Source organism: Thalassophryne amazonica, chromosome 5 (assembly GCF_902500255.1).
Source record: "Thalassophryne amazonica chromosome 5, fThaAma1.1, whole genome shotgun sequence".
Lineage (NCBI taxonomy): Eukaryota > Metazoa > Chordata > Actinopteri > Batrachoidiformes > Batrachoididae > Thalassophryne > Thalassophryne amazonica.
The window spans coordinates 128,630,946-128,651,276 of record NC_047107.1 but is presented as its reverse complement, the minus strand read 5'-3'; the positions used below and the strand labels follow the sequence as shown (position 1 = coordinate 128,651,276).

General features: G+C 44.9%; 1 protein-coding gene across 1 annotated transcript in view; it reads left to right on the top strand.

Annotated features, from left to right (window-relative positions):
- The first annotated feature begins 747 nt into the window (after positions 1–747).
- LOC117511317 (GTPase IMAP family member 8-like) overlaps positions 748–20,331 on the top strand; it is a 112,528-nt gene continuing 92,944 nt past the window's right edge. The window contains exon 1 of the mRNA XM_034171344.1: positions 748–810. The gene's annotated coding sequence lies outside the window, so the exon portion shown is untranslated. The remainder of the gene's footprint in view (positions 811–20,331) is intronic.

The window sequence follows — 20,331 nt, the reverse complement described above, 5'->3', positions numbered from 1 at the left end:
ACAGCGAGAAGGTCATGGGTTCAATTCCCGTGGCCATTCTGTGTGGAGTTTGCATGTTCTCCCTGTGTTTGCGTGGGTTTCCTCCGGGTGCTCCGGTTTCCTCCCACGTCCAAAGACATACAGGTTAGGTGGATTGGGATCTTTAAATTGTCCGTAAGTGTGTGTGTGTGTGGGTTGTCTGTGTTTGTCTGTTTGTGGCCTTGCGACAGACTGGCGTCCTGTCCTGGGTTTACCCCACCTTGCGCTCTATGGCTGCTGGGATAGGCTCCAGCCCCCCTTAAATGGACTAAGCGGTAGAAGATGAATGAATGAATGAATGTTCTGTTGTTTTTAAATTAATAAAATATCAAATGACAAGGATCTATTTAGCCGTTATATAAAACAAATAATGAATATTTTTACATTCTTTCAATGGAAGGAATATTTAATTCACCTCATGACATATTCGTACAACTGAACTCATAAACATTCATTATTTTTTATAATAACACAAACATTATTGCAGTGTTGCTCCAGAATTTTCAAAGTAATTCTTTTCAAAATAAAAAGCATTGAACAAAGTGAACTAATAAAACAAATATACAAATAAAATTAATAAAAAGACTATCTCTTCTCTGGAGTTAATGTGATAAGAGGTGAAACATGAACTGGGTTATTTTCAGTTTCGTTTGGACATTAAGGCAGTAGTATCCTTCCTTGTCCGTAGATGGCGACATCGTGCCACTGTGGAGAAGGAGGGTCTGTGCACGCGCGCCTCAGAAGTAAGCGAGTCGTTTTGAGGAAGAAGTTTATCTTTCGATTTCTCCACAGGTAATAAAAAACGGTTTTATATCTTTATTTTTGGTTCATAACCTAAAGGAAATGTAACGCAGTGTTTGTGAGGACTGATGTGGTTATGAGACACGTAGGTTATTGTTCTCTAAACTTTAATGTTGCCACTTAGGTAAAGTTAGAAAGATAGTCACAGATTCGAAGTCACGGCTCAATAGATCTGAAGAGAAACGTTGTAGAAAGACAAACACCACTAGTTTCTAACCTCAGGAAGGTAGACAACGAGCTACAACCTTATTTTTCTATCCATATGAACCGTCCTCTGAGCTGAAAAATATCACTGATCTGAACGAGCAGGCGGCAGAGAAACGGAAGCTTAACGGACCGTCTACAAAGTGCCAAACACGAAAAAAGACACAGAAATTATGAATAAATCATTGTAATAAGGAGTGATATCACCAAATTCAATGCACACATCAGTGGGGTCCTGCTGATTATACTACAGAGCTCAGTTGGAAAAATGCCATTCTGAAAACTTTGCAGAATTTTTTATTTTTTAAATTTTCAATAGCATCAAAGTCACAAGATGTGGTGTCACCAAATTCACTGCACACAACAGCCGTGTCCTGTAGATTATACTATAGCACTCAGTTTGGAAAAAACTAATTTTAAAAAATTTTGGAGAATTTTTGACTATTTTTATTTTCAATAGCATCAAAGTCATAAGGTGTAGTGACACAAAATTTACTGCACACAACAGTGGTGTCCTGCTGATTATACTACAGCACTCACTTTGGAAAAAAGTCATTTTAAAACATTTTGGAGAATTTTTTATTGTTTATATTTTCAATAGCATCAAAGTCATAAGGTGTAGTGACACATTTACTGCACACAACAGTGGTGTCCTGCTGATTATACTACAACACTCACTTTGGGAAAAAGTCATTGTAAAAAATTTTGGAGAATTTTTGATTGTTTAAATTTTAAATAGCATCAAAGTCATAAGGTGTGACGCAAAATTGACTGCATGCAACAGTGGTGTCCTGCTGATTATACTACAACACTCACTTTTGGGGAAAAGTAATTTTCAAAAATTTTGGAGAATTTTTTGTTGTGAAAGTGTAGGAACACGGACCCACAACAGGGGGCGCAATGAACGGACAATGGAGGAAGATAAATAACAAGGTTTACTATTGTGAAACAAGCACAATAAGTACAACAATCACAATTTGGGGTCGAATTTGCTGGTGTCGTGTGGGCAGGCTCGAAGGTAGGAGACACCCGTCTCAGTCGAACCGGAACCACCCCGATCTCCTCTGCCACCGAACCCTGGAAATACTGGAACCGCCAAGTCCCGAATTCCCAGGTGGCCACTGCCTCCGCTCGTCGGATCCGGTACTGCTGGCAGGAGAGAGCAACAACACACAGGTGTGATGCGACAGCACCCAGTAACGGAGAGGGGAGAAGCCGCCTCCACCTCTTGTCAATGCACAACAGGAAGGTGAGTACTTCTCCAAGCAATATAGCTTCTAGCAGTCAACAATCCTGAAAAGGTTTAACAAATGATTAGCTGGTTAATCAGAATAAGAATGCAGAGATACTACCTCAGTCTTAGGCGATATCTCGGCACTGAGGTGGAGACGCCGTCCTCCTGATATACCTTGGTGCCAAGTAGAAACAGCTGTGTCCAATAATGGGTGACAGCTGTCACCCTGGCTGCTCATCTCAGGTGGCGACGCCCTCTGGTGCCTGGAGCCCGCACTCCAGGCAGGGCGCCCTCTGGTGGTGGTGGGCCAGCAGTACCTCCTCTTCAGCGGCCCACACAACAGGACCCCCCCCTCAACGGGCGCCTCCTGGCGCACGACCGGGCTTGTCCGGATGGCGACGGTAGAAGTCGGCCAGGAGGGCCGGGTCCAGGATGAAGCTCCTCTTCACCCAGGAGCGTTCTTCGGGGCCGTACCCCTCCCAGTCCACCAGGTACTGAAGACCCCGACCCATTCGACGGACATCGAGGAGCCGACGCACGGTCCAAGCCGGTTCCCCGTCGATGATCCGGGCAGGAGGTGGTGCCGGACCCGGGGTGCAGAGGGGTGAGGTGTGATGGGGCTTTATCCGGGAGACGTGGAATACTGGGTGAATCCGCAGCGAGGCCGGCAACTGAAGCCTCACTGCGGCGGGATTGATGATTTTGAGGACCTTGAAGGGGCCGATGTATCGGTCTTGGAGCTTGGGGGAGTCCACTTGAAGGGGAATGTCCTTGGTGGACAACCATACCTCCTGCCCAGGACGATACGTGGGAGCCGGGGCCCGCCGCCGGTCTGCATGTGTCTTCGCTCTCGTCCGGGCCTTCAACAAGGCAGAGCGGGCGGCACGCCACACCCGACGGCACCTCCGTAGGTGGGCCTGGACCGAGGGCACACCGACCTCTCCCTCGACCACCGGAAACAAGGGGGGCTGATACCCCAAGCACACCTCAAACGGGGAGAGGCCGGTGGCTGATGACACTTGGCTGTTGTGAGCGTACTCGATCCAGGCCAGGTGGGTACTCCAGGCCGCTCGGGTGCGCGGCTGTCACACAGCGTAGTGTCTGCTCCAAGTCCTGGTTCGCCCCGCGTCTGCTTGCCCGTTGGTCTGGGGATGATACCCAGACGAGAGGCTGACCGTGGCCCCCAGTTCCCGGCAGAATCTCCTCCAGACGTGTGAGGTGAACTGGGGACCGCGATCGGAGACGATGTCTGATGTATACCATGCAGACGGACGACGTGGTGGACCCAGGAGGTCCGCTGTCTCCTGGGCCGTTGGAAGCTTCGGAGGGCCACGAAGTGGGCCGCCTTGGAGAAACGGTCCACTATCGTGAAGACGACGGTGTTTCCCTGGGACGGCGGGAGACCCGTGACGAAGTCCAGGCCGATGTGGGACCAGGGGCGATGAGGCACGGGCAGTGGCTGTAGCTGCCCTGAGGTCTTCTGGTGGTTGGCCTTGCCCCTGGCGCAGGTGGTACAGGCCTGGACGTAATCCGGACATCGGCCTCCAGGGATGCCCACCAGAAGCGTTGCCGGACGACTGTCACGGTCCTTCGCACCCCCGGGTGACAGGAGAGCTTAGAAACCGTGACAGAAGTCTAGGACTGCGTCCCTGGCCTCTGGTGGGACGTATAGTTTGTTCTTTGGTCCGTTTCCGGGGTCCGGGACACGGGGCCAGGGCCTCCCGGACGGTCTTCTCCACGTCCCAGGTGAGGGGCGGCCACGATAGCGGACTCCGGGAGGATGGGATCCGGGGGATCCGACGGTTCCGTTTGACCTCATCTTCGTGCACCGGGACAATGCATCCGATCTCTGTTCTTGGTCCCGGGGCGGTAGGTAATCCGGAAGTCAAAACGGCCAAAGAACAGTGACCAGCGGGCTTGCCTGGGGTTCAGACCGCTTAGCGGTCCTGATGTACTCCAGGTTCCGATGGTCAGTGAAAACCGTGAATGGCACGGCTGTTCCCTCCAACAGATGTCTCCACTCTTCGAGGGCCTCTTTCACAGCAAGGAGTTCCCGATTGCCGACGTCATAGTTCCGTTCAGCGGGGGTCAACCTGCGGGAAAAAATAGGCACACGGTGAAGGACCTTATCGGTCTTCCCGCTCTGGGAGAGCACCGCTCCTATCCCTGAGTCCGAGGCATCCACTTCAACCACTAACTGGCGGCTAGGATCGGGCTGCACCAGAACTGGTGCAGACGAGAAGCGCCGTTTCAACTCCTTGAACGCGGCCTCGCACCGGTCCGACCAGGTGAAGGGAACTTTTGGAGAGGTCAGGGCTGTCAGGGGGCTAACTACCTGACTGTAGCCCTTGATGAACCTCCTGTAGAAATTAGCAAAGCCGAGGAACTGTTGCAGCTTCCTACGGCTTGTGGGTTGGGGCCAGTCTCTCACCGCCGCAACCTTGGCCGGGTCCGGGGCGACGGAGTTAGAGGAGATGATAAACCCCAGGAAGGACAAAGAAGTGCGGTGGAACTCACACTTCTCGCCCTTCACAAACAGACGGTTCTCCAACAACCGCTGTAGGACCTGACGTACATGCTTGACATGGGTCTCAGGATCCGGAGAAAAGATGAGTATATCGTCTAGATATACGAAGACGAACCGGTGCAGGAAGTCCCGCAAGACATCGTTTACCAACGCTTGGAAGGTCGCGGGAGCATTAGTGAGACCGAACGGCATGACCAGGTACTCAAAATGACCTAAGGGGGTGTTAAATGCCGTCTTCCATTCGTCTCCCTTCCGAATCCGAACCAAATGGTACGCGTTCCTAAGATCCAGCTTGGTGAAGATTCTGGCTCCATGCAAGGGGGTGAACACTGAATCCAACAAGGGCAACGGGTATCGGTTGCGAACCGTGATCTCATTCAACCCCCTGTAATCAATGCATGGACGAAGTCCGCCATCTTTTTTACCCACAAAAAAGAAACCAGCGCCCATCGGTGAGGTGGAATTCCGGATCAACCCGGCGGCTAATGAGTCCCGGATGTAGGTCTCCATTGATTCGCGTTCCGGCCGTGAGAGGTTGTACAGCCTACTGGACGGGAACTCACTGCCTGGAACCAATCAATGGCACAATCGTACGGGCGGTGGGGAGGAAGCGTGAGAGCCAGATCCTTGCTGAACACGTCCGCAAGGTCATGGTACTCCGCTGGCACCGCCTTCAGATTGGGCGGGACTCGGACCTCCTCCTTAGCTTGGGAGCCGGGAGGAACCGAGGAACCGAGACACTCCCGATGGCAGGTTTCGCTCCACTGAACCACCACCCCGGACGGCCAATCAATCCGGGGATTGTGCTTAAGCATCCATGGAAATCCTAAAACCACACGGGAGGTGGCCTGAGTCACGAAGAACTCGATCACCTCCCGTGGTTGCCTGACACCACCAGAGTTACTGGAGGTGTCTTGTGTGTGATTGGTGGGAGTAGGGAGCCATCTAGTGCTCGAACCTGCACAGGCGAGGTAAGAGCCACCAGAGGGAGCCCTATCTCCCTGGCCCATCTACTGTCTAGCAGATTCCCCTCAGAGCCCGTGTCCACCATGCTGGGGCCTTCAGGGTTGAATCCTCAAACAGGATCGTGACTGGGAGTCGTGTAGCAATGTGGGTATGTCCCACGTGAATGTTTTGGCCCACCCCTGGCCCAGTCTCTAAGGGCGGGCGTTTGGCGTTTGACCGCTCGGGGCAGGCTCTCACATGGTGCTCTATTGAACCACAAACAAGACACGCTCCGTGGGTCCATCTCCTTTGTGCATCTGGTGCCCTAAATGTTGCCCTACTCGTGTCCCTAGCTTCGTCAGTAGGGGGAGCTGTGACCCCACGGAGCGCAGGAACAGAGGAGCGTGGGGAGGGCGGAGCCGATCGGACCCGGAAGGGAGAGGGACGACGCGTGCCTGGCCACGCCCTTCGCCTCGTTCCCGGCGGCGTTCTTCTAACCGGGTTGTCGAGTCGTATGACTAGATCAATGAGCCCATCCAAATCCCGTGGTTCGTCCTTAGCCACCAGGTGTTCTTTTAGGACCAGAGACAGTCCGTTTACAAAGGCAGCGCGGAGGGCAGTGCTATTCCAGCCGGATCTCGCTGCCGCGATGCGGAAGGCGACTGCATAGGCAGCTGCGCTCCGACGCTCCTGTCGTATGGACAGTAGTGCGGTTGAAGCGGACTCTCCTCTGTTGGGATGATCGAACACCGTTCTGAGCTCCCGTACAAACCCATCGTATGTATGAAGGAGCCGTGAGCTCTGCTCCCAGAGCGCTGTAGCCCAAGCGCGTGCCTTCCCGCGAAGCAGATTTATCACATAAGCTACTTTGCTAGCATCAGTCGCGTACATTACGGGACGCTGTGCGAAGACGAGCGAACACTGCATCAGAAAATCCGCGCACGTCTCCACACAGCCTCCGTACGGTTCTGGAGGGCTTATGTATGCTTCTGGGGACGGAGGAAGGGACCGTTGAACGACCAGTGGAACGTTACTTTCACGCGCAGGGTCCTCGGAGGGAGAGCCGCAGCGGCGCCCGGAGGGCGCGCCTCCACTTGTGCGGCGAGAGCCTCTACCCTGTGGTTTAGGAGAACGTGTTGCTCGGTCATTAAATCGATCCGAGAGGTGAAAGCGGTGAGGATCCGCTGCAACTCACCGATTACCCCTCCCGAAGCCTCCGCCGCGCCTTGGTCTTCCATTGGCCGTTCAACAGCCGGTTGACGCCCCTCGGGGTCCATGACGCTGGCCGAGATATCCTGTTGTGAAAGTGTAGGAACACGGACCCACAACAGGGAGCGCAATGAACGGACAATGGAGGAAGATAAATAACAAGGTTTACTATTGTGAAACAAGCACAATAAGTACAACAATCACAATTTGGGGTCGAATTTGCTGGTGTCGTGTGGGCAGGCTCGAAGGTAGGAGACACCCGTCTCAGTCGAACCGGAACCACCCCGATCTCCTCTGCCACCGAACCCTGGAAATACTGGAACCGCCAAGTCCCGAATTCCCAGGTGGCCACTGCCTCCGCTCGTCGGATCCGGTACTGCTGGCAGGAGAGAGCAACAACACACAGGTGTGATGCGACAGCACCCAGTAACGGAGAGGGGAGAAGCCGCCTCCACCTCTTGTCAATGCACAACAGGAAGGTGAGTACTTCTCCAAGCAATATAGCTTCTAGCAGTCAACAATCCTGAAAAGGTTTAACAAATGATTAGCTGGTTAATCAGAATAAGAATGCAGAGATACTACCTCAGTCTTAGGCGATATCTCGGCACTGAGGTGGAGACGCCGTCCTCCTGATATACCTTGGTGCCGAGTAGAAACAGCTGTGGTCCAATAATGGGTGACAGCTGTCACCCGGCTGCTCATCTCAGGTGGCGACGCCTCTGGTGCCTGGAGCCCGCACTCCAGGCAGGGCGCCCTCTGGTGGTGGTGGGCCAGCAGTACCTCCTCTTCAGCGGCCCACACAACATTTTTGATTGTTTATATTTTCAATAGCATCAAAGTCATAAGGTGTAGTGACACAAATTTACTGCACACAACAGTGGTGTCATGCTGATTATACTACAACACTCACTTTGGGAAAAAGTAAGTTTAAAAAAATTTTGGAGAATTTTTTATTGTTTATATTTTCATATCACCAAAGTCATAAGGTGTAGTGACACAAAATTTACTGCACACAAGAGTGGCGTCCTGCTGATTATACTACAACACTCACTTTTGGGAAAAAGTAATTTTCAAAAATTTTGGAGAATTTTTGATTGTTTTTATTTTCAATAGCATCAAAGTCATAAGGTGTAGTGACACAAAATTTACTGCACACAACAGTGGTGTCATGCTGATTATACTACAACACTCACTTTGGGAAAAAGTAAGTTTAAAAAATTTTGGAGAATTTTTTATTGTTTATATTTTCAATATCACCAAAGTCATAAGGTGTAGTGACACAAAATTTACTGCACACAAGAGTGGTGTCCTGCTGATTATACTACAACACTCACTTTTGGGAAAAAGTAATTTTCAAAAATTGTGGAGAATTTTTGATTGTTTTATTTTCAATAGCATCAAAGTCATAAGGTGTAGTGACACAAAATTTACTGCACACAACAGTGGTGTCCTGCTGATTACACTACAATACTTACTTTGGGAAAAAGTCATTTAAAACATTTTGGAGAATTTTTAATTGATTATATTTTCAATAGCATCAAAGTCATAAGGTGTAGTGACACAAAATTTACTGCACACAACAGTGGTGTCCTGCTGATTATACTACAACACTCACTTTTGGAAAAAGTCATTTTAAAAAAATTTTGGAGAATTTTCTGTTTTTATTTTCAATAGCATCAAAGTCATAAGGTGTAGTGACACAAAATTTACTGCACACAACAGTGGTGTCATGCTGATTACACTACAATACTTACTTTTGAAATGTAGTAATAATTTATGACAATTAATGAACTAAATAAAAGAGACCCCTGCTGTTCAAACTGAGCACTGCTACTAAAAGGTGATGACAGAAATGATGTTTCCTTTTTGGTAGGTATAAAGACTTCCTCAGCATTGAGTGAAAGCCAAAATCTCCAAGCCAAGTGTTGTAGTGTAAACAGCATGATATGGATTATATGTGCTGATGTTTACATCACCCTACAGCTTATAAAAGTGCTGTAGTATATAACTAGCAGGACACCGCTGATGTGGTGGACACCTCCCCCATCTCAACACAACCTCCTTCACAAATCACTGTGGACCAGGTCAGCGAACAACCAAGGAAACTTCATCCCATGAAAGCGGCAGGCCCACGCAAGGTGTGTCCCCGACTACTGAAGACCTACACAACTGAACTGGGAGAACCGCTATGACATATCTTCTCCCTAGCCTGCAGTGAGGGAGAGTGCCCACCCTCAGTTAGACTTCATGCATCCTTCCAGTTCTTTAGAAGAACCAGCCCAGCCTCCTGAATGACTTCCGATCAGTGGCACTCACTCCACACCTGATGAAGTTGGAGCGGTTCTTCCTCGACTCCCTCAAACCCCAGGTGCAACACACCCATGACTGTCTGCAGTTTGCATATAGTGCAACTGTTGGTGTGGAGGATGCCATCCTCTACCTGCTACAAGTCCACTCACACCTGGATAATGGGAAATGGCACAGTGAGGATTCTCTTCCTGGACTTCTTGAGTTCCTTCAACACCATCCAGCCTGTTGTGCTCCAGGACAAACTGAACAGGATGTGAGTGGACCCCTGCCTGGTCACTTGGATCTCCAGCTACCTCACAGACAGACAGTATGTCAGGCTGAGGGACACCATATCTGACGTTGTAATTGACAGCACCAGCACACCCCAGGGCAGGGTGCTGGGCCTTCTTCTCTTCACCCTGTAGACCTTAGACTTCTGCTACAACTCTGAGCTGTGTCACATTCAGAAGTTCATATATGACAAACCATTGTTGGATGCATCAGGGATGACAGAGAGGAGGAGTACAGGAGCCTAGTGAAGGACTTTGCTGCCTGGTGCGACAGAAACCATCTACAGCTCAAAACCTAAAAGACAAAGGAGCTGGTCATTGACTTTTGGAAGTCCAGACCAAATCCACAACCAGTTCTGACTCAGGGAGCAGAGGTGGAGGCTGTGGATTCCTCGAAGTACCTCAGGCTGTGGCTGGACAGCAAACTGGACTGGACAAACCACACCAACCACCTGTACAGGAAGGGACAGAGCAAGCTGGACTTTCTGAAGAGGCTGCAGCCGTTTAACAGGAAACTCCTGTGGATGTTCTATCAGTCCATAGTAGCCACCGTCCTCTTTTAAACTTTGGTGTGCTCAGGGAGCGCAGCATATCCAAGAAGGACACATTCAGGCTGGACAAACTGACCAGGTGGACTGACTCTGTGGTTGGCATGAAGCTAGGCTCTCTGGTGATGCTGGCAGAGAAGAGAACACTGGACAAACTGCTGGATATTATGGAAGATGTCAGTCACTTTCTGCACACTGTCATTAGTAACCAGAGGAGCCTCTTCAGCCACAGACTGCTCCTTCTTAAGTGCAGGACCAACAGACTGAAAAACTCCTTTTTCCCTCATGCAGTCAGACTGGAGAACTCCTCACTGGGTGAGGAGGAGTAACAGGAAGACCGATGATGGGAAGGAGAGAAACAGTAGGAGCCAGGAAACCAGTATTGATCCGTATGTCTGGTATTTATATTTACAAACTGTTTTTTTTTTTGTTTTTTTTACTTTCACTTTTGATACTTTGTGTGCTTCTTACCCTGTGTGATGCTATACAATGCTGCTGGAACCTCGGTTTCCCTGAGGGAGTTTTCTTAAGAGATCACAAAAAGTTCTATCTAATCTAAGCACACGTGTGCAGGAACTTTTGTGTCATTACACCTTCTAACACTGACACAATTGTAAATTTAAACAACAAATCTCTCAAATTTTAAACAATGACATTTTTCCAAACTGAGTATTGTAGTATAACTAGCAGGACACCGCTGTTGTGTGCAGTAAATTTTGTGTCACTACATTTTATGACTTTGATGCTACTGAAAATTTAAATAGTGAAAAATCCCCCCAAATTTTTTAAAATTACTTTTTTTCCAAACTAAGTCCTGTAGTATAATCAGCAGGACACCACTGTTGTGTGCAGTGAATTTGGTGACACCACACCTTATGACTTTGATGCTATTGAATATTTAAACAATCAAAAATTCTCCAATTTTTTGTAAAATTACTTTTTCTTAAAGTGAGTGTTGTAGTATAATCAGCAGGACACCACTGTTGTGTGCAGTAAATTTTGTGTCACTACACCTTATGACTTTGATGCTATTGAAAATATAAACAATCAAAAATTCTCCAAAATGTTTTAAAATTACTTTTTCCCAAAGTGAGTGTTGTAGTATAATCAGCAGGACACCACTGTTGTGTGCAATAAATTTTGTGTCACTACACCTTATGACTTTGATGCTATTGAAAATATAATCAATAAAAAATTCTCCAAAATTTTTGAAAATGACTTTTTCCCAAAAATGAGTATTGTAGTATAATCAGCATGACACCACTGTTGTGTGCAGTAAATTTTGTGTCACTACACCTTATGACTTTGATGCTATTGAAAATTTAAACAATAAAAAATTCTCCAAAATTTTTGAAAATGACTTTTTCCGAAAGTGAGTGTTGTAGTATAATCAGCATGACACCACTGTTGTGTGCAGTAAATTTGGTGACACCACACCTTATGACTTTGATGCTACTGAATATTTAAACAATAAAAAATTCTCCAAAATTTTTTAAAATGACTTTTTCTTAAAGTGAGTGTTGTAGTATAATCAGCAGGACACCACTGTTGTGTGCAGTAAATTTTGTGTCACTACACCTTATGACTTTGATGCTATTGAAAATATAAACAATCAAAAATTCTCCAAAATGTTTTAAAATTACTTTTTTCCCAAAGTGAGTGTTGTAGTATAATCAGCAGGACACCACTGTTGTGTGCAATAAATTTTGTGTCACTACACCTTATGACTTTGATGCTATTGAAAATATAATCAATAAAAAATTCTCCAAAATTTTTGAAAATGACTTTTTCCCAAAAATGAGTATTGTAGTATAATCAGCATGACACCACTGTTGTGTGCAGTAAATTTTGTGTCACTACACCTTATGACTTTGATGCTATTGAAAATTTAAACAATAAAAAATTCTCCAAAATTTTTGAAAATGACTTTTTCCGAAAGTGAGTGTTGTAGTATAATCAGCATGACACCACTGTTGTGTGCAGTAAATTTTGTGTCACTACACCTTATGACTTTGATGCTATTGACAATATAATCAATAAAAAATTCTCTAAAATTTTTTTTTAAAATTTCCCAAAGTGAGTGATGTAGTATAATCAGCATGACACCACTGTTGTGTGCAGTAAATTTTGCATCACTACACCTTATGACTTTGATGCTATTGAAAATATAAACAATAAAAAATTCTCCAAAATTTTTTAAAATGACTTTTTCCAAAAGTGAGTGTTGTAGTATAATCAGCAGGACACCACTGTTGTGTACAGTAAATTTTGTGTCACTACACCTTATGACTTTGATGGTATTGAAAATATAAACAATCAAAAATTCTCCAAAATTTTTTAAAATTACTTTTTCCCAAAGTGAGTGGTGTAGTATAATCAGCAGGACACCACTCTTGTGTGCAGTAAATTTTGTGTCACTAAATCTTATGACTTTGATGCTATTGAAAATTCTCCAAAATTTTTTAAAATTAGTTTTTTCCAAACTGAGTCCTGTAGTATAATCAACACGACACTGCTGTTGTGTGCAGTGAATTTGGTGACACTGTATCTTGTGACTTTCATGCTATTGAAAATATAAACAATCAAAAATTCTCCAAAAGTTTTTAAAATTACTGTTTCCCAAAGTGAGTGTTGGAGTATAATTAGCAGGACACCACTGTTGTGTGCAGTAAATTTGGTAATATCACTCCTTATTGCAATGATTTCTTCAATAATTTTCTGGTGTCTTTTTTCCGTGTTTGCACTTTGTAGACGGTCCCTAAGCTTCCGTTTCTCTGCCGCCTGCTCGTTCAGATCAGTGATATTTTTTCAGCTCAGAGGACGGTTCATATGGATAAAAATAAGGTTGTAGCTTGTTGTCTACCTTCCTTGTTGGGTATTTTCTCCTCCAAACATTTTTAAACCTTTAACAAGACAAACAGAGTCAAGAAACACCAGTGAGACAGAAAGTCAAATTTTACGCGCGGAGTGCGGCCAGGCTGTACACCAAGGCTACACTAAAGTCTGGCCTGCTTTTCCGCTCTTTTTATTAAGAGACGCCCTCATCACATAAACAAAAAACTTGTCCTAAGGGTGGGGGTGATGACGCAAGACAAGTTTCTTCCCGTAACATAAACGCATACGTCAATAAGTGCAGCTGTAAGGAAGGACACTTTCTTTTACACAGGTCAGCACATCTCGTTCGTCTGTTGCAGTTATCAGCTGTTCTGCATCTGCCTGAAGTGTCCTGTCCTTCACACTCCTTCACACTAAGCACCACATCACAACAGTCAAAACGTTCTCTTACTCCCAGTCGTTAGAGGCTGCGAAAACAAAGTTATATTATAATAATAAGTACATCCAGCCCTTCATTCCAGCTCAGATTGACCCCAGAGTGCTAAAACAAAATTGAATTCTCAGGCTTGGTTAAGACAGGTGCAAAACAGCACAACACCGTTTTCATGAGAAAGAAGACAAAGCTAAAACAAGGTTGAATAACACATACATTCTCAGGGTGAAGTGCAAACAGCACAACACCGTTTTCATAAGAAAGAAGACGAAGGTACAAATGTTTAACAGTGATAACATATATATATATATATAAAATCCTTAACATTTCCCACCTGTTTATCACCTGTTAAACATACAGTAGGCATCACCCAGCTTAGTTAGTTAGTTTATTAACTTAATCTATTCTGTCCACGTTTTTATTAATTAAACACCACCAACAGATGGAAGATTCGAATCCAGCTGCTATTTGATCAACCAGTTTATACTCGTCAGGCACTCCTCTGGGGACTCCTATTGCGTCAATATATGTTGGATTTCCTACTCCTTTCCAATCTCTTTTTACTCTATGTCTGGCTATGCCTTTCTGCCAATCCTCAGGAATAAGAGAGGCTGCATATGTCGTAACGTCTTCAGGGGTCATGGGTAACAATAATGATATTAATGCACAATAACCTGACACATTTCGTGGCAGTCTGTCAAAGATTCTGTTATCACCACACCACCACCATACATCACTCCTACCGACTGGTATTATTCGACTACACCACTTGTCTTATTCCTTTTTCAGCTAAAGCTTCATAGGCTAAGAGTGTGTTAACTCATCACGTCAACAGTTCAAGCTTGAACTGGAGTTGTGAGCTTTTCAATATCATCATAATTCTCAGTACAGTCATTACAGTTTTCTCCACTAAGGTCTGACTGTTTCAATGCTTGATAGTTTGTTGGAAGGCCAGATTACACTGTACAAATGTATTTGACACCATTTTGCCAACCATTGTTTTGATATAAGGGATCACACAACACATGCAAAGTCCAATCAGAATTAGGACTATAATAACTGGTGTCACCATTTTCAATAGTAACTGCCAACATGGTCCTGAAGTCAACCAGGACCAGGGATTCCACCGGTTCACGGCTAGGGTGTCTTTATGCATTGCATCACGAAGTTTATTCAGCTCTTCCAATGCGTCCTGCATATCCACTGAATGAATGGAGTCTGGGATGAAAGTACAGCATGTTGTGTTCAGCAGAACACAAACTCCTCCCTGTGAACCAGTAAGCAAGTCTAAAACCATGCGATTTTGCATCACCATGGTACGTAAAGCATCTATTTCAGTGTTTTGAGCTGCTACTATTTTTTTAGTTACATTCATGAACAGACCCAATCGATAATTCAGAGTTTCAATCATTAATGAATTTTTCCCACTCCTATCCAGGGGAACAATGAATGTGCTATTTTATCTCCTACAGACCACAATTTTTTGGTCCTTTAGTACATCCGAGCCCCACATGTGATCATGTGGTAACACATCTGGGTATATCAATCTCCTCCGTCTGGTGCTGCCATTCTTCTCTGTGGAGGTCCTACCACATATGTATGGTCAGTCACCTGGGTAGGTGCACACACACCACCCCAATTTGGTGGGAGACTCATGTACAGTCTGGAACCATAAAGCCAATAGATGTCATCATACACCGGAGTACCATTTATAGGTGGTAGCAAAAACTTACTAACATAAGCACATGATTCATCCGTTCCCCATGGACAGGAGCCTGTATAATTACATCCCCGTCCAATGTGATGAAGATAAGTACCATCCACATATTATGTTTTGGTTAGGCTTAAATTATTTGATAAAACATACGTTTGGGTACACAGACGTTTCTTAATTTTACCTACATTTTTATTCCCTGTCCCGTAAAAGCAAATTGGGAATGGCCGTTGTGATGACAATTTAACGTGATGATATTTTTTTATTTCCCTTCAGTCTAGTCAATGGAGCAGCACTTGGGCACGCTTGTACGTCCTCTGTTGAAATCCCTATCATATAAGTGGTTGCACTGAGGCAAGTGGTGTTACATCTTATCAGATTTGCTGAGAACTGCTGCCCCCGAAATACAGTTTGATTATGCATCCGTATGATAAGACATTCTGTCACCCTAGCAGGGTACGGTTTAGCCGTCAGAGCTGGGTGTGTTGAGGATATAGGTATCTGTGAACAAACATAACAATTAGTAACGTAATTCCATTCCACCAGGCCAGGAATCCGAGGAGCACGAAACACACTAAGATCACAACGCAACCGGCTGCCCTACCAACAGTCCGGCAGCGGCGGCGCTGAGCACGCCGCTCCGGGGTCTGCTGTAGTTCAGTCATGATTGCTAGGATACAGTGTTGTTAACCACCTCACCTAATAGTGCAAGGATCTCCCTGCTTCACTGGCATTGAGACAATCTATTGCTAATTAAATAGACTCCCTTTGTAGCCAGACTTCCCCTTCCACTGTGGAGGCAGCCAACACACGCTGTATCTTACAGTGATGTATCCACGTTGATCTCTCCGCTATCTTTACTGCAGTTGGTGTTGTTAACAGCACTTGGTATAGACCTTCCCAACGAGGACTGGACTCTGATGAACACCCAGTCTCCTGGCTAGACTACTGGAAGGCCGTCCTGTGGAAGATCAAAATTATTCGGCAGTAAATGTGTTTAAGTTATCTCTTTCTGTGTTAATGTCTTTTTCATAAAATTTGCTAATGTTTGTTCCTCATCTGCTGTTTTAGTATCCATGTCAAAATTGGTAGACGATATGGTCGTCCATAAAGTATCTCAAATGGTGTTAACCCTGATGGTGTTGGTGTTATTCTCATATACAATTTTACTAGGTCCAACATTCAATCCAGGTTTGTTTTGTCTCTTCTATACATTTCCTTAATCTTATTTTTATTGCGCCCTTTTATGTGCCCTTTGTCCTTTCCACTAATCCGGCACTGTGTGGTTGATAAGCACAATGATTTTTGAGATTGACCTGTAGCGCTTCTCCTACGTATTGCACTATTGTATTAACAAAATGCGCTCCATTATCTGAATAGACTGTTTCTGGTATTCCAAATCATGGAATGATGTCTTTGCACAATGCCTTAGCCACTGTAAGTGCACCTGCATGTTTTGTAGGGAACAATTCTACCCATTTTGAGAAGGCATCAATTATGACTAAACAAAATTCCTTCCCTTCATGTTTACTCAGCTGTATATAATCCATATGAATCACTTGAAAGGGATATTGTGGTGTTGGAAATTTGCCTCTTTGGGGTCTCAAATTGCCTTGTGAGTTGTGTTTTGCACATGTCATGCATGCTCTACAATGCTGTTTTGCATATGCATCGAACCCATAAAGACAAAAAATAGATTGCAATTGCGATATCATACCCCCTGATGAGACATGCGTCACGCCATGGCTCATAATAGCTGCCCATTTAAACATATTTTTTGGCAATATGGGTTTCTTTTGTGGTCATATCCGGAGGGGTGTCATATAGGAGAAAAATAGAAAGAGCTGTTGCCGCCTTTGCGGTTTTGTCAGCAACGTCATTTCCTTTTGAAACACTTTCAGAGCCTTTGGTGTGAGCCGCACATTTGCATATAGCAATTTGTTGAGGCAACTTCACAGCTTGCAGTAGGGCAGTTAGGAGAGTGGCTTGAGTCACTGGCTTTCCAGATGATGTCACCATTCCACGCTCCTCCCACAGTTTTGCAAACACATGCACTGTGTTGAAAGCGTACTGGCTGTCTGTATAAATTGATACAGCCGTACCTTTAAACAGATAGCAAGCTGCAGTTAAAGCAACTAATTCAGCTGCTTGTGCTGAAAATGACGATGGCAATGAAGCAGAATCCAATACTTCTGAATTTGTGACAACAGCATATCCAGATTGTGTTTGTCCATAAGCTTTGTCAGTGGAAGAACCATCCACATACACAATTGTACTGTTTGGGATGGGTGTGTCCTGGAGGTCTGGGCGTGCTTTCGTACAGACCGTAGCTACATCAAGACAATTGTGCGGCTCACCATCCTCAGGTAAAGGTATCAATGTGGATGGATTCAATGTCGTACAGCACTCTACCGTAAGGTGTGGTTGTGATAATAGCAAGGACATGCACGAAAGATGTCTTGCTGGGGACAAAAGGCTCATTTTTGTCTGCAACAGAAGTGCAGAAACTGCATGTGGAACTTCCAGTGTCAACTGATGGAATAGAACAACATTACTGCTACTTTGAACAGCCATAAAGGCTGCAACAACAGCCTGTACACATGGTGGTAGAGCACTTGCCACTGCATCCAATTTAGATGAGTAGTAGGCAACTGGCCTTAATTTTGAGCCATACACTTGAACCAAAACACTAGTCATGGACTCATTCTTACAATCAGCTGTTTGAATGAATGGTTTACTATAATCTGGTAGTGCCAAAACTGTGGATGACACTAATGTTTGTTTTACTTTTACAAAAGCTTCCTCAGCTTCTTTGTTCCATTCCAACACGGTTGACATTGAAATATCATCCTTGTACATCAAATCAGAAAGTGGACTAGTCAATTCTGCATAGCAGGGAATCCATGCCCTGCAGTAATTAGTCAGTCCAAGAAATGACATCATCTGCTTTTTGGTTTGTGGTTTTGGAGCGTGTAAAATTGCTTCCTTCCTGTCAGACAGGATCGTGCGCCCTGTGGCTGATAATTCATGTCCTAAATATTTTTACTTTATCCCTACACAACTGAACTTTGTTTTTACTCACTTTGTGGCCATTATCAAATAAGAAACATAATAATGCTACTGTGTCAGTTATGCAGTTTTCTCGTGTGTCAGAGGCAATCAGAATGTCATCAACATACACTAATAGTTGGCTATCTGCCGGTGGAACGAAATTGGCTAAACATGCTGACATGACTTGAGAATAAATAGTTGGACTCTCTGCGTAACCCTGCGGTAATCTGGTAAATGTATATCGTTGTCCTTTAAAGGTAAAAGCAAACCAGAATTGACTATCTGGGTGTACTGGTACAGAAAAAAAAAATGCATTACTGATATCTATTACAGAAAAACAACTAGAATTTAATCTCAATGAGCTTAACAGTGTGTGCGGATCTGGTACACATGGTGCTCTTTTAATCACAGCAGCATTTACTGCCTGCAGATCTTGAATCTATCTCCATCCCACTGAGGGCGGAGCCTTTTTTTACAGGAAATATGGGTGTGTTACATGGTGAATCTGGACATGGCACTATTACTCCTGCTGTTAATAAATTCTCTATTACCGGCCTGATTCCTTCAATTGCATCAGGTTTCAATGGATACTGTCTTACACATGGTCTGTATTCTGTTTTTGGTCTTATAACTACAGGTTGTGCATTTTTATCAGTCCTACGTCTGAAGGACCTGTTGTCCACAATCCTGATGGTACAGAAGAGAGAAGATCATCCTCTTCAGGACTCAACTGAAACACTCAGGATTGTGAAGTGGACACATTAATGTGTGTTCCAGCTGTCAGCACCAATGAGACATTAACTGGCACTTTATACAATTTAGTTGATGGACTGAACTCCGTTCGTGGTCCAACTCTGCTCCAATCAGTGGCTGACAAAGCTGTTATGACTGTCAGTCCCAATTCTTGCCATTCTGTCAAATATGGCTTACAAAGTGACACATGCAAAGGCATACCTGTGAATCTCAATTTTAAAACATCTTCAGTGGCACCTGTTACTGTTATGACAGCTGTTGAGTTGCCATCATGAATCAAATCGGTCATTGTCAGCTTCACAGGTGAAACATTTTTCAATTTGTTTTCATACACTGGTGTTCCTGGCAATATGCCACTATGGACTCTAAATACACTCTCAAATCTGCATCTAAACTCTATCCATGGCTCTCCTTCTTTCTGAGTTGTCCTGGTAATTTCAGTATAATTTATCTTTGGTCCTAACACACCTTTTGCACGTGTAATCATAGCTTCCACTCTTGTTTTCAAGACTGGATCATCATGTGGCAATGGTACGCCATCCTGGTCTGCAGGATTCCAGTCTCCGCGTATCTGACTCCATTTTAGGGCCACATGCTTTCATCCACACCTGTTGGACTTCAGGTCCACTAAGGTGGTAAGAACTTCTAATGTTTTCTATATCCTGCATAAATCCCTCGATATCGACATGTGGCGATGGTATCATGTCGACTGCTGCTTTGATATTATCAGCATTCCATGTTCGATATACGAGCATGGTTGATCACTGTCCTGCTGTTCCTGCACGAGGATTTGGTACTTCTATCATAGGATAGGCACCTCCCTGGTCACTGTGTTCCACCATGGGAGGGGCTGTGGGCACTTTCGCTTGACTGCGTGTTTGTGGTTTTTCTGGTTTTTCTGGTTTTTCACTTTTTACCTTAGGTTTTACTGCCAAATCATACTGTGGTGGCGGTACATCGTCATCCTCTGGTAGAGGAGATAAAGGTCTCTTTGTCACCGACGATCCAGCTGGCGGTGATTGTTGAGGCTGTTCTGGTTCTCTGTGCTGAATTATCACATCTTCTTCTGCCTTACCTACAGCTTTCTTTTTCCTTGCTTTCTCTAATCGTCGCTTCTCTGCTCCCTTCTGTCTGTTCTCTGCTTCTTCCTCCCAAAATGCCACTAAATCTGCCCCTACTTTCTGCATCTTTTTCTCATCACCTTTATGTTTCTGTTCTAACTCCTTCTTTAGCTTCTGTATACTGATCAGGTTCAGTCGTCCGTCAAAGTCATGTTTATTTATCCAGGTCTCCAATTTCTTTGTTGCTTTTGGATTTTTTGCTTCCATAAATTTCCAGTCGTCAGTTGATAAATTTTCCTTATTTTAGACGTCTTACCCCCCATTTTTATTATCCCTTGTTATAATTTGGACTTCAGACGGGGGCACACCTAGGGTGTTCTAAATCTGAAGTTTTCACACTTTCTTTGGACGTGACAATT